General features: G+C 35.8%; 1 non-coding gene and 1 pseudogene across 1 annotated transcript; both read left to right on the top strand.

Moving 5' to 3' along the window:
- Positions 1-1,727: 1,727 nt before the first annotated feature.
- LOC128279643 (small nucleolar RNA R71) lies at positions 1,728-1,834 on the top strand. The gene has a single exon (XR_008269842.1). It is a non-coding gene; the product is annotated as a small nucleolar RNA R71 (small nucleolar RNA).
- Positions 1,835-10,615: 8,781 nt separating this feature from the next.
- LOC108469083 (probable inactive purple acid phosphatase 29) lies at positions 10,616-12,808 on the top strand (annotated as a pseudogene).
- The last annotated feature ends 3,165 nt before the right edge of the window (positions 12,809-15,973 follow it).

Here is a 15,973-nt window from a genome sequence, read left to right as displayed (position 1 = left end):
ATATCATACACACCATTCATCAACTTCTCTTAAACATATTAAATCATACAATTTATGCCATATCGAATAGAGAATTACAATTCATGCATAGTATTGCATTATTATTAACACACGAACTTACCTCGGATCCAGCAACGACAATTTACCATTTTAGTCTATTACCTTGTATTTTCCAGAGTTAAGCACGAATCTCGATTTCCTTGATCTATTATATCACATTTAGCCTACTAATTAGTCACATTATTCATATGGGTCCAAAAATCATATTTTTACAAATTTTCATTTTGACCCCTAAACTTTTACATATTTACACTTTTGCCCCAATACTCGTAAAATGATATTTATTCAATTTCCTTACATTTTAAGCCTAGATAAATTATATTTATAACTATGACAGCCCCAAATTTCCACTAAATCACCCTTTTATGACCAATTTTACAACTTTTACAAAACGATCCATTCGGACGTTTTCATCGAAAACCGCTTAGTAAAAGTCGTTTATTTAACACCCAACACTCATTTTATACCATTATACATTAAGATTCATGCATATTACTCATGGGTAAATTTTTAAATATAAACCCTAGCTCAAAATAATGGTAGAAATGGGTAGATCATGTTACCGGGCTTCAAAAATGTAAAGAACATTAAAAACGGTGTTCGGGATCACTTACAAATGAGCTTGGAAATCTTGAAAACCCTAGCCATTGTGTTTTTCATGAGACATTCAGCCATGAGGAAGAAGATGAGCAAATTTGGCTTATTTTGGCTTTTTAATTCATTTAATTACCAATTTACTAAAATTCCCTTAATGAAAAACTTTTAAAAACCTATAATACCATGTCCATTTTTGTCCACAAACTTCAAAATGGTCTAATTACCATTTAAGGAACTTTAATTTAAAAACTCATAATAATTAGACACCTCTAACATGAAAACTCAACTTTTTACATTTTTTACAATTTAGTCCTTTTGACCAAATTGAGTGCCCAAACGTCAAAATTTTCGAACGAAATTTTCACGAAATTATTCTGTGAAATCGTAGACCATAAAAATATAATAAAAATGAAATTTTCCTCATCATATTTGTGGTCCCAAAATCACTGTTCCGACTAGGCCCTATTTCGAGATGTTACAGTCTCGATATTTTGGAAACGAGTTTCTGACACCGAGTTCAATTTTGTTAACATCTCCTCAAGGTTCGGCTTCTTTTCTTGCTGGTAAGGTGGTTGTTGAAACTCGAGAGGATTTGATTTCCTTGACCGCCCTACGAGAAATTGGGATGGTTCCTACAACCTGCATTATGAGTGTTACTATACGGGTTATTTTGGGGTCTAGAGTTATTGTTACACATATATTAGACTTGTTCCTCCTCGATACTAGGGTTAAAGAGTTGGTGTTCTGTGCATGCTCCTTCTCCGTTCGAATCGCACCTCATCACTGGATGTACTTGAGTAGAGCCACACAAACCGTCAATCTTTTTATTTAAGAGTTCTACTTGGTTAGATAGCATAGTAACCGCATCGAGGTTGAAAACATTGGCTGCCTTCGTCGGCTTTGTCCTCATAACTTGCCACTGATAGTTATTCAGTGACATCTCCTCAATAAATTCATAAGTCGCCTTAGGTGTCTTATTATTGATAGTTCCACCAACGGCTGCATCAATCATCTGCCGAGTCGAAGGATTCAGGCCGTTGTGAAATGTTTGAACCTGTAGCCAGAGTGGTAACCCATGGTGAGGGCATCTTTGCAAAAGGTCCTTGTATCTCTCCCATGCATCGTAGAGTGTTTATAAATCCATCTACACAAAAGAAGAGATATCATTACGTAATTTAGCCGTTTTAGTCTGTGAAAAATATTTTAATAAAAACTTTTCGATCATTTGTTCCCAAGTACTGATTGACTCCCATGGAAACAAGTTCAACCACTGTTTAGATTTGTTTCTCAATGAAAAAGGGAATAACCGAAGGCGAATTACATCATCAGAAATGCCATTAATTTTAAATGTATCACATAGTTCCAAAAAGTTTTCCAAGTGAGCGTTGGGATCTTCGTCCTGCAAACCATCAAACTGAACAAATTGCTGTATCATTTGAATTGTGTTAGGTTTCAGTTCAAAAGTAATTGCAGTTACAGCAGGTCTAACTATGCTCGATTTAGTTCCTGCTAAAGAAGGTTTAGCATAATCATACATAGTGTGCGGAGCTAGATTCTGATTAACAGCAATCGCATGAGGTAGCAGATTTTCTCGGTTTTTAGCCATCTCCTCGGTTGTGGTTGAAATATCGTCCTCTTTCTCTTTCTCTGTGTATCTTAGGCTTCGCCTTATTTCTCGTTTGTTTCTGCAAACTATGTGGTCGATCTCACCGTCAAAAAGTAGTGGTCCTGACAGGTTTCTTCTGGTCATAAACTAGAAAAACCTGTCAGAAAAAAATAAATGAAGAATTAGAAAAGAAAATAAAATAAAAACTTAAATTGAAAATAAAGTAAATGGCTAAAGTAATAAAAATCGAGTGTTCCTAATATCCTAGTTCCCCGACAACGGCACCAAAAACTTGATGAGTGATATTCGTAACAGGTTTTAAAGATTTATAAATGAATAGTTCTTAAGACTAACTTATTATCACGATTAAGGCAAGTGTACCTATCGAACAATAGTATAGTTCAGCAAGACCGGATTGTCGAACCCAATGGAACTACGAGTACTAGTATTTACTTCCTTTTTATTATCTAGCCTAAAAATTAAGAGGTTTGGTTATCAAAACTAATTACTAACTAAGAATGCACAGAAAGAAAACTTGGGAAAATACTTTTGGGAAAATTCGATTGATTGAGACAATACCTAAGGAAAAATCCACCTAGACTTCACCTGTTATTTGACTCTGAATCAGATGGTTTATTCATTTGACTTGATCAGTAGAAATCCCTAAGTTATATTATTATCTCTCTTGAGACTAATAACGTCTAACCCTAGGTTGAATAATTTAAATCTCTTTCTAATTAACACCCTAGGATTGCATTAACTCGATCTATGGATTCCCTTATTTGGTTTCACCCTAATCCGACAAAATCTTGTTGCCCTATCTCTAGGTGCGCAATCAACTTCGCTTAATTATGAGAATTTTACTCTTAGACAGGGTCTATTCCTCCTCTGAATAAGAGCGTAACTTGAATCAATATCCTGGAACATCAAAACAAGAACTAAGACTACATAATTAAGAACAAGTCAAATATTAATTGTATAATTCAGATAATAATAACAAGATCTGTCTTAGGTTTCATTCCCCTTAGGTATTTAGGGGGTTTAGTTCATATTTATGAAAGAAAACATCTCAAAAGAATAAAGATAACAAAACATAAGAAAACCCAAAACTCCTGAAGGAACTTGAAAGGAGATTTTCAGTCTTGATGATGAATCTGGCTTCTGAGATAGATCAATCGGCTTCCCTTGAGTAATTCCTTGCTTCCTACTCTGCGTCCCCTCTTCTAAGTGCCTCATCAAGTGTTTAAATAGGCTTTAGAATGCCTAAGATCCCTCAAAATTGGCTTTTTTCGAATTGGACTAAACTTGGGCTCGGTAGGGACATGCCCGTGTGACACGCTTGTGTGCGATTACTTAAGGCAGTGGTCAAGGCTGTTAAATGGGCACGGGCGTGTGATCCACCCGTGTAAGTCATGCTTCGATCTTACCAAAGGGACACGGCTGTGTGACACACCCGTGTGAGGAAGTCCAGGCCTTGTTGATTTCCCACATGGGTTCATTTTCTCCGTTTTCAGCCCGTTTCTTGCCCTTTTTACTCTCCTATGCCCACCTACGTATAAACATGAAATTAAAAGATTAGGAGCATCGAATTTACCAATTCTAAGGAGAAACCATCCATAAATGCACTAAGCATGGGATAAAAATATGTTTAAATTATGGTTTATCACAAACCATCAAACTGAACAAACTGTTGGATCATTTGAATGGTGTTAGGTTTCAGTTCAAAATTATTTGCAGCAACAGCAGGCCTAACTATGCTCGATTTAGTTCCTGTTTAAGAAGGTTTAGCATAATCATACATAGTACGTGGAGCAGGATTCTGATTAGTAGTAATCGCAGGAGGTAGCAGATTTTCTTGGTTTTCAGCCATCTCCTCGGTTGTGGTTGAAGTATCGTCCTCTTGCTCTTCCTTTGTGTATCATAAGCTTCGCCTTATTTCTCTTTGATTTCTTCGAACTGTACGATCGATCTCACTATCAAACTGTAATGTTCCCGACAAGTTTCTTCTAGTCATACACTATAAAAACTGCCAGGAACGAATAAAAGAAAAATTAACAAAGAAAATAAAAATTTAAATTGCAAATAAAGTAGAATGGCTAAAGTAATAAAAATCAAGTGTTCCTAATATCCTAGTTCCTCGGCAATGGCGCCAAAAACTTGATACGTGATATTCGTGACAGGTTTTAAAAATTTATAATTAATTATTCTTGAAACTAACTATTATCACGATGAAGGGAAGTGTACCTATCGAACAGTAGTATAGCTTTACCAAGACCGGATTGTCAAACCCAAAGGAACCAAGAGTACTTGTAATTACTTTCTTTTTATTATCTAACCTAAAAATTAAGGGAATTGTTTATCTAAACTAATTAACTAAACTAAGAGTGCACAGAGAGAAATTGGGGAAAAGCTTTTGGGAAAATTCGATTGATTAAGACAATACTTGCTATTTGACTCTGAATCAGACGATTTATTCATTTGACTTGATCCGTAGAAATCCCTAAGTTATATTATTATCTCTCTCAAGACTAATAATGTCTAACCCTAGGTTGATTAATTGAAATCTCTTTCTAATTAACGCCCTAGTGTTGCATTAACTCGACCTATGAATCCTCTTATTAGGTTTCACCCTAATCCGAAAAAATCTTATCACCCTATCTCTAGGCGTGCAATCAACTCTGCTTAATTACAACAAATTTACTCTTAGACAGGGTCTTTTCCTCCTCTGAATAAGAGCATTAACTTGAATCAATATCCTGGAATATTAAAACAAAAATTAAGAACACATAATTAAGAACAAGTTAAATAGTTATCATACAATTCAGATAATAATAGCAAGGTCTGTCTTAGGTTTCATTCCCCTTAGGTATTTAGGAGGTTTAGTTCATAATTATAAAAGAAAATATCTCAGAAGAATAATAAATACAAAACATAAAGAAAACCCGAAACCCTTAAATGGAAATTGAAGGGAGATTTTCAGTCTTGACGATGAATCCGACTTTTGAGATGGAACAATCGGCTTCCCTTGAGTAATTCCTTGCCTCCTACTCCGCGTGTCTCTTCTAAGTGCCTCCTCAGGTGTTTAAATAGGCTTTTGAATGCCTAAGATCCCTCAAAAGTGGCCTTTTCCAAATAGGACTATACTTGGGCTTGACAGGGACACGCCTGTGTGCGATTGCTCTAGCCCGTGGTCAAGGCTGTTAAATAGGCACGAGCGTGTAGTCTACCCGTGTAAGTCATGCTTCGATCCTGCCAAATGGGCATAGCCGTTTGGCTTACATGTGTGAGGAAGTCCAGGTCGTGTTGATTTCCCATATGGGTCCATTTTCTCCGTTTTCGGCCCGTTTCTCACTCTTTTTGCTTTCCTACGCTCACCTAAGTATAAAACATGAAATTAAAGGATTAGGAGCATTTAATTCACCAAATATAAGGAGAAACCATCCATAAATGTGCTAAGCATGAGATAAAAATATGTATAAATTATAGTTTATCACAAGATGCCAAACGAAGCTTGGAGCAATCAAAAGCCAGGAGTTGGACTTCTCAAGATTTTTGAATGCATCGTATATGCTCATGTTGCTAACCAGACGAGAAAGAAGCTTGACAATAAAGGAGTAAAATATATTTTTATTGGTTATGAAATAAGAAGCAAGGCATATAGGTTATACATCCCTCTCACCAAGGAAGTTATTATTTCAAGAGATGTTGAATTTGATGAAGCTGATTATTGGAGATGGAGCGAAGAAGAAAAGAAAATTGAAGGATTATTTTTCAATGATGAAAAAGACAACGACTTCACTAATCAAGAACAAGGCGATTATCAAAGCCCTTCTCCAAGTCCTGTTGCAACAACTCCTACAACATTATCACCACCAACCAGCAGCAATACCAACAACTCAGAAGAAGCACCTACAAGAATGCATAGTTTACGTGATATCTATGAGGTTACAAAACCCATAGAAACAATACTCGATTATTCATTATTCTGTTTAATGACAGAAAGTGATCCAATAATATATAAAGATGCAATTAAAGATGTCAGATGGAAGAAGGCAATGGATGAAGAAATTGCAGCAATAAGAATAAATGACACATGGGAGCTAACAAGTCTACCAGAAGGACATAGTCCAATTGGAGTCAAATAGGTGTACAAGACGAAGACTAACAAAGAAGGAAAAGTGGAGAAATACAAAGCAAGGCTAGTTACAAAAGGCTACAAGCAAAGATATGGTGTAGACTATGATGAAGTATTTACTCCAGTCGCCAGAATTGATATTATAAGGCTTTTCATGGCAATTGCTGTAACACCCCAAACTCGTAACCCACGTCGGAATGGAATACGAAGTATTACCTAATTCGTTCTTATGTACATAAACGTTCCCCAAGTCGTCAAGACTTGGTCCACTTAAGAACTTTTCAATTTCTACTTTAAACTTCTTATTATGGACCTACAAGGCCCAAAACGACCATTGAAAACTATTCGAGATCAACCCAGATCCTTAAACCATCTATAGAAAATTTGACTCTTGAACAGGGCACATGCCTGTATAGAAGGGAAACACACTCGTGTAGCCATTAATTCTAAATGCACACCTACATGGGTTTTCACACGCCCGTGTCCCTGGCCTGTGTCCTTCACAACGCCATGACACACCCGTGTCCTAGCCCGTGTGCAAAAACATGGACATTTTGTTTCTAAGGTGAGCATCCCCAAAATGTCACATGACCAAGGCACACGCCTGTGTGCTAGGCCGTGTTCCCCACACGGCTGAGACATACTGCCATGTCTCTGCCCGTGTGTTTACTATCATGCATACTGACTTGAATTTTTTTTACGTACAGGGGACACACGGCCAGACCATACGCCCATAAGGCAGATAGTGTATCACACACGGCCTAGACACACGCTCGTGTGTCTATCCGTGTGGACAATATAAGGCTATTTACCAAGCCTTTTAGCCGGCCTTATTTACACAACCTGCTCTATGGCAACCAAAACCAATATAAGGCTATCTAATAAAACCAAATCAGCCACAATAAATAACATTCCATTTGTGCATTTTACTTATCCATGAAATATCATCTTTGCATATAAATCAAAATGAATAATAGCCATCATTCAAGGCTTAATACAAATTGAAGAGTTTCCAACCCAAGCCAACACATTTGGCCAGTTCTCAATGACACAAAAATTAGTAAAATCTAAGCCCTATACATGCCATATTCAAAAATATAAATCAAATTATACTCAAAACTTCGATTGATAGTGTGATCGATATCTCTATTCTATTGGTCCTTGAGCTAGATAGGCGGCACTATAAGAAAATGAAAAAGGAGAGGGAGTAAGCATAAAGCTTAATAAGTTGCACATAAATAAATATACAATATAACTTTATCATCCATCAACAAGCATCATGATACACAAGTGGCATAAGAAAAACTTACTCATTAATATTCAATGCACCTCATATAGCATATATTGATCTCACATTTCATACATATCATATAGGTACCTGTACCACTCATAACACGGTTATACTTTTCTTGTTAACTTGAAATCATACTTTCACCGTTGAACCATTTGGGACATTATCGGATACCCATTTAGCCTCAAACATGGGTGCAAGTGATGATGCCATGTCCTAGACATGGTCTTACACAAGCTCTAACATATCTGTGTTGATGCCATGCCCCAGTCATGGTCTTACACTGACACATCTCGTAGTCGATGCATATCCCAGACATGTCTTACACTGGCTTACATCTTGAGGCCGATGCATGTCCCAAACATATCTTACACTAGCACTCGTCTCAATGCAGATGCCATATCCCAGACATAGTCTTACACTGGCTCTCATAATGTGGCCGATGCACATGTCTTACACTAGCTCACGCAAGTGACCCAAACGTCATGGCATGAATATCCGATTTATTTCCTGAGGTTCATTCGGGAATTCTACTATCTCTATTCTCATCATATTCTCTTATTTCCATAACCAAGCAATTCATATTATAATAATTTCAATGCAATTCAAACGCATATATTATTAATGCAGTTGTATTATTTACATATAACTTATCTCGGATTACAAAATGTGGTGACTAGTCGATTTAGTCGTTTTGCTTGGCTATCCCTCAGTCTAGGTTCAAATTCTATATTTCTTAATCTATAATAACAAAATGCACTTATTTAGTCACTTAATCAATCTAGGCACTCTACAATTCATAATTGGGTAAAATGACCAATTCGACCCTAGACTTTAGCAAAATGACCATTTTACCCCTAAGCTTGAAAATTGATTTTTTATCAAATTTCTTCGCATCTTAAGCCTAGACGAACCCTTTTTACTCTTATAGCAACTCCAAATTCCCACTATTTCACATACTTAACATCTATTTTACAACTTATGCAATATAGTCTTTTTAGGTGTTTTCATGCTAACACCTTTCACAAAAATTGTTCATAATACACCCAAGACTTATTTTCTTCCGTAAAAACTCAGCCAATATTACAAACCCTTTCATGGAAAAACCCTACACTCTTAATCATTTTGCAAAATAGTACCCTCATTTGAAAGCTCATGCTTCAAGGGTCTCAAAAATACAAAAATATTCAACAAAGGGTTGGAAAATCACTTACTTGTGAAGGCTTAAAGTTGCTAAAATTTTTAATCTTTCAAACCCCCTTCAATGGTTAATTTTTGATGGATAAAGAAGATGAAAAAAAAAGGATGATATCATCTTTCTTTTAATTTCTCCTATTTTAGTCAAAATAAGCCACCTAACCTACCAAATTTTGAAAATTTGAACACCTTTGTCTCCTATGGCCGGCCATGCCTCCCTAAAGGGCCTAATTTCCCTTTAAGGACCCCCAATTTAGGTTCTCTATCTATTTGGCACTTTTAGAAATCAAAATAGGACTTTTTCATTTTATACGATTTAGTCTTTTTTCACAATTGGTCTCACAAACGTCACAATTAACTCACCAAATATTTCATGCACTCTTAAAAACATACTATAACATCTAAGAAATTATAAAATAATTTATTTGACTCTAGATTTGTGGTCCCGAGACCACTATTCTGACTAGGCCCTAAATCGGGTTGTTACAATTGCAGCACAAAATAAACGAAAAATTTATCAAATGGACGTGAAGTCAACATTCCTTAATGGCTACCTAGAAGAAGAAGTATACATTGAACAACCACCTGGATATTGCAAACAAGGACAAGAAGACAAATTTTATCGTTTGAAGAAAGCTTTATATGGACTAAAGCAGGCTCCGAGAGCATGGTACACAAGAATAGATGAATACTTTTAGAAGAACGGATTCATGAAAAGCCCATACGAGCATGCTCTATATACAAAGAAAAATGAAGTTGGTGAAATCATGATCGTGTGCTTATATGTGGATGATATGATTTTTATGAGAAACAATCTAGGTATGTTCAATGACTTTAAGAAAGCTATGACTAAAGAATTTGAAATGACAGATATTGGTGAAATGTCATACTTTCTTGGAGTTGAAGTGAAACAAATGAAAGATGGAACATTTGTGTCTTAAAAGAAGTATGCGGAACAAATTTTAAGAAAATTCAATATGAAAGATTGCAAGCCGAAAAATCCAACGTTGTTTGAAAGTATCATTGGAAGTTTAAGATACTTGACTATCACATGGCCAGACATCATGTACGTAGTGGGAATAGTTAGTAGATACATGGAGAAGCCAAAACAAGATCACCTGATTGCAACAAAGAGAATTTTAAGATACATCAAAGGTACGTTGGATTAGGGTTTATTTTATACATACTTACAAAGTTCAAAATTGGTTGGTTATTCAGATAGTGATTATAGTGGTGACTTGGATGATCTCAAAAGCACATCCAAATATTTATTCCATATTGGCTACGCAGCATTTTCATGGTCATCGAAAAAGTAACAAATAGTAACCCTCTCAACGTGTGAAGCAGAATACATGGTTGTTGCAACATGTAAGTGTCAAGTAATTTGGTTGAAGAATATTTTGGGTGAATTATCTATTATAAAAGAAGGTCCAATTACAATTTATGTTGACAATAAGTCCACAATTCTCTTGCAAAGAATCCAGTGTCTCATAGTTGAAGCAAGCATATCAATACAAAGTATCATTTTATTTGAGAGCAAGTGAAAAATAAAAATATGGAGTTAGTTTGCTGAAGAACAGAAGATCAATTGACAGACATTTTTACGAAGCCATTGAAAGTGGACATATTCCATAAACTCAAAGAAAAGCTTGGGATGAAAAATTTGGTTTGATGGGAAGTGTTAGAAATCAAACAAAATTTTCAAAGTCAAAAATTGCAACCAAAGAGTTTGTATGCAAATTGGCTTTCACCTCATGAAAATGATAAAGCTTATTATGTTGGAAATTTCATGAAAAATAGCAACATTGAAAAGTCCTACAAGGCAAGGCATGTACAATGGATAAGTATTATCCTTTATGATATACTTAAGGATACGCAATCATTAAGGCTTACTATGTCTATATATATATGTAAGTAGAATTTTATAAAGTGTGTGTAAGTGTTGGAAAATATTAGTGAGATTGGGAGAAAAAAAGAAAAAAGAAAAAAGAAAAAAGTGTGTGAGCTATAAAAGAAAAGCTAGCAGCAGCTAGTATAGAGAGAAAAAAGTTTGCATTAAGTTTTATTTGTGTGTAATAAAATTAGTATTTGAGTTATTTTTATTACGCTTCCAACAGGCCTAAGTTCGTCAGGTATATTTCTATGTATGTTCCAATATGAAAACAGCTTTTGAGAACTGACAGTCAACAGTTATTGGGTAGCAGCCAAGACAAATCCTCGTTTCATGCTATGAAAATCATATTTAATAATACTATGCTTTCCTTTGTTTCCTTATTTAAAGTTTGATAGGAAACTCCAAACCCCCTCAAAAAAGCCCCAACAATGGCACTAGCTTTTTTGCTTGTTTACAGCAAGTGGAAACTTTGGGTGTCACTTCCTTTACACGGTTTTTTTGTAGCGATGGTTGTGCTTTTGCTTTGTTTTCTACCAATTAACCTTTCGGCAGTCGTGAGATGACAATCTCCGCCATTATAGCTATCGCAGAAGCTGAGGTTTGGTCGGACTGGGGAGTTTAAGATACTACAAATGGCAGACATGCACTATGCTGATGGTAAAACAACACCGTGTTTGAATATGTTGCCTAGTCAGGTTCATGGTTGCTCTGCTCTCAACACTAGTTTGTTTATCCAGTGCATGATCGAAGCTGAGAAACCAAATTTAATTGTTTTCACAGGTAATCCATTATCCGATACAATCCTTTGACGCTTACTCATCGTAAGAAAAAAGAAACTTTTTGTGATGAAACTATGAAAATTTTAATCTTTCATTTGCCAGAGTAGTTAGTGTTGATTTTATTTATCTGGTGACCTTATTGGCCAAAACCCTTAGCTTTATTAATAGGGTGATCTTTTCTTACGTTAGGGGATAATATCTTTGGATCAGATACCAAAGATTCAGCCAAATCATTAAATGCAGCGTTTGCCCCTGCAATTGCTGCAGAGATTCCTTGGGCTGCTGTATTGGGGAACCATCACTAGGAAGGCACCTTATCCAGGGAAGGGTTATGAAACACATAGTAGGGTTGAAGCATACACTATTTCAAGTCAATCTATCTGAAGCACGTATCATAGATGGTTTTGACAACTATAACCTAGAAGTGGGTGGGGTTGAAGGCTCTAGTTTTGCAAACAAATCAGTCCTCAACCTCTACTTCCTTGACAGTGGCGATCACTCCATAGTTCCTTCTATCTGTGGCTATGGCTGGATCAAAACCTTCTCAACAGCTGTGGTTTCAACGCACCTCTACAAAACTTCAGGTAAGAACCTCAATTGAACTGTCAGTGGATGCCATCTTTGTATCTAATAATAAACAATTTATGTTTATCTCAGAACGTCTACATGAGGCTACCAATGGCTCAAAAATCATCTGTGTCAGGGCTTGTGTATTTTCACATCCCACTGCCGGAATTTGCTAGTTTCGACGTATCTAACTTCACTGGGGTGAGACAAGAAGGGATTACTTTGGCTTCTATAAACTCAGGCTTCTTCACAACAATGGTAGAAGCAGGCGACGTGAAGGTTATTTTTACAGGCCACGATCACCTCAACGACTTTTGTGGTCAAATGACTGGAATACAACTGTCTTATGCTGGGGGTTTTGGTTACCATGCGTATGGGAAAGTTGGGTGGTCAAGGAGAGCCAGGGTGGTGGTGGCATCTTTGGAGAAGACAGATGAAGGAGGTTGGGGGGCAGTGAGACATGGAAGCGCCTTGATGATGGGCATCTCACTATCATTGATGAGCAGGTCCTGTGGAGTAAGAACTTATTCCTAAAGTTTGATTTTGCCATCTACTTAGAGGTGGAGGGTTTTAAATCTTTTATTAGTACTGCATGTAAACATCTCTAAAGATGTGCAAGAGTTGTTGAAGTTCTATTGCCTACGCATGTTAAAAATATATCAAAATAAAATTTTAAACTAAACGTGCAATATATATATATATATATTCTAAAATAAGATCAAGGAAATCAATTTAATAAGTTATTGTTTAATAAACATGTTTATTTTGTATGGATTGTTGATAAACTATAGAAGTATATATAATTTTCAAAATTTTAATCATTCTAGTCATCCAATAAAATTCTATAAATATAAAGGACTAATTCATGAGATGTCCCTAGACTATTGCTTAAATTCTAAATTGGTCTTATACTTAAAACAATTCATTACGTTAGCTTAGGTGTTTACATGCTAGCTTAAGGTTGCGTTTGGGATTGCTTCTTAAATCTTAAGAGCACTGTAGAAGTAATCCTAAATAAGTTGTGTTTGGGATGCAGAAGCACTTTAAAGAAATGCCAAATGGAAAAGCTGGTGATAAGCTTAATGGCATTTGGGTTTTAGGGTTTGAGATGTGAAAATTTCATTTAACTCTTATTAAATTTCTTTTATGTACCCAACTACAAAGTGTGGTTAAGAAGTATAACTTGAATACATTATTTTATAATATTTAAATTACATAAATGTATGGATTTTATAATAATTGTTATAATATTACTAATATCTAATATGATTTATATACTTAAATTAGATTACATAAATATCATTTCAATTAACTAATTTAATAGTGTTTATTATTATCGAATTAACAACACTTGTTATTACATGAATTTTTACTTTTCAATATCATGTTTAGTATGAACAATTTAACTTTCAACCGTAATTTTTAGCAATTTTTAGCTGCAACGGCAAACACTAAAAATTAATAAACTACACTTTTCTAGCACTTTATTATAATACTTTTCAAAATGCAACTTTTCAAAAGTACTTTTACACTACAATAACAAAGCCAAATAGATCCTAAATATAACATTTAACATATTTAAAACACGTGAATTAAATTCTCTCTCTCTCTATATATATATATATATGTGCTTTTCATATGATAACTTAGACTTGACTTTTAAAAAACATCTCTACTAAATTTAAATGATAGTCTATTCTTTTTTATTATGTTAGATACAAGTTGTGAATGCAATAAATATGTGTTTAAGATTTGATATACATATTCAAATATACTCCACATCAAAGATTAGTGAGAATTTAATTCTTATTTGGGACAAAATAAAATAATTGAAAAGTCCTTTAAACCAAACATCAAAGTATCTCTAAGAGTAAAAATGACGAGTGTTACACTTCCTATGGTGGAGTCCACAGTGGGTGCCAATAGTCCTGGATTTAACAGTGGTGTTGGTAAGGCTACGAAAAAAGTACGCACCAGGCCGAAACTATAGTTAGACAAAGACGATCTGATGGTGGGCAGGAATGGGCAAAAAAAATTAGCGATCAGATGTCTCTAAAGTATAGTATAAGTAAACATTTTTAGGGGATTCATCTGTTAAGGAGCAAAATGCTTTCATGGAGGAAAATTTTGCCCTAACAGAAGGTGATGTGTTAACTGAATTCGTTAAAGGTGTACCGTTGATCATGTTCTCTAATAGGGTACAAAAGTATATTGAATGTCATATGGCTAGAACAATTATGTAAAAATGCTGGGGGGGAAAGATTGGATTTAATGTGTTGTTGAACAAAATTACCTTACTATGGAACCCAAAATGCCCGATTCACCTTATGGATCTTGAGAAAGATTTATTTTTCTAGTTAGATTTCAGGACAAGAACAACTATAACAAGGCTTTAGTTGCGGAATCGTGGGTAATATTTGGACGGTATCTGACTGTTCGGCCATGGTCACTGGATTTCTCAACCACCCAAAGTGGGATTGAATCGTAGGTTATTTGGATATGGCTTCCGAGATTACTAGAGGGGTATTACTCAAATTGTCTTCTCAAGGCAGTTGGTCAAAAAATTGGACCGCTGGTAAAATTGGATGTTGACACGGACTGTGCTCGCAGGGGACAGTTTGCACAGCTGACGGTCTGTGTCGATTTGAAAAGCTACTAGTGTCCAAGGTTAGAATCAATTGCTGTCTTCAATGAGTTGAATATGAAGGCTTGCTAAACATTTGCTTCAAGTGAGGGCTTTATGGGCATAGAGCAGATTTGTGTGCGGGGGATAAGACGACAACACCGGAGGTAGAATCTAACTATTCTCGTCCAGTTATGGAGAAGTCGAGTTTTGAACGAAAGATGGAGGAGGAGCCTTTTGGGTCTTGGATGGTGGTAGAGTGACAGAAACGAAGAGGTTGAGTTACAGGTGAAGGGAGGAACGATGGTTTCGGCAGTCTAATTGGGGGATCGCATTTCGCGACACTTGGTGATTTTAGGGAGAAAATCAATTCACTGTTAATGAAGAGTTTGATGGTGAAATGGGGGAAAAAATTAGGAACATATCAACAGGGTACGAGATAATGGAGATTTAGGATTACAAGTGACAAAAAGTAGACCTTTGGAGATTAAGGCTAAGAAGGGGGCTAAGGGTAAAAGTGTGATGATGGCCACTGGGCCAAAAGCTTGTTCATCAGCATTAAGGCCTAATAATGGCAGATTTGGAATGAAAACTGACATTGGGCAATGGGCATTTGATGATGGATCAAAATTGGGGTTGATGGGTGCGGCTGATCGAGGAAAAATATTGTACTACCAGTAAATGTTTCAGCAAATTTGAATAAAGAAAAGCATATTGCAGTGCGCATAATGGAAGGGAAAAAATTGGGTTCGAACATTAATAAAGAGATTGAGATTTTTAGATTCGGTGGAAAATATGTCGCTCCCTAAGAAACACACTTGAGAGCTCAAAATGTTATATATGGACAACGAGGGAAACCACTAGACGAGATGATGGAGAATCAATTGCATGACTTGGTTGAGTTGAAATCAACAATGAAAGGGTTGGTTTGTGATATTGAAAGGAATCCAAGTCTAATGTCTCAAGTTGTCAAGGAAGTGATGGTTGATGAGGACGATTGCAGTAATGAGATAAATTGTTAATTTCTGTTGTTTGTGGGTTGGATTTTATGTCTCTTATTATTATTGTTGTTTATGAACACAAAAATATTATGTTGGAACTGTCAAGGAACTGGGTGCCCTAGGTTCCATAATTTTGTAAAGGAATATGGAAAGGATTTTTCTCCCAATTTGTTGTGTTTGCTTGAAACTCGGGTTAATAGTTCTAGGGCCGATGGCATTATTG

Source organism: Gossypium arboreum, chromosome 8 (assembly GCF_025698485.1).
Source record: "Gossypium arboreum isolate Shixiya-1 chromosome 8, ASM2569848v2, whole genome shotgun sequence".
Lineage (NCBI taxonomy): Eukaryota > Viridiplantae > Streptophyta > Magnoliopsida > Malvales > Malvaceae > Gossypium > Gossypium arboreum.
This window is presented reverse-complemented; position numbering and strand designations above follow the sequence as displayed.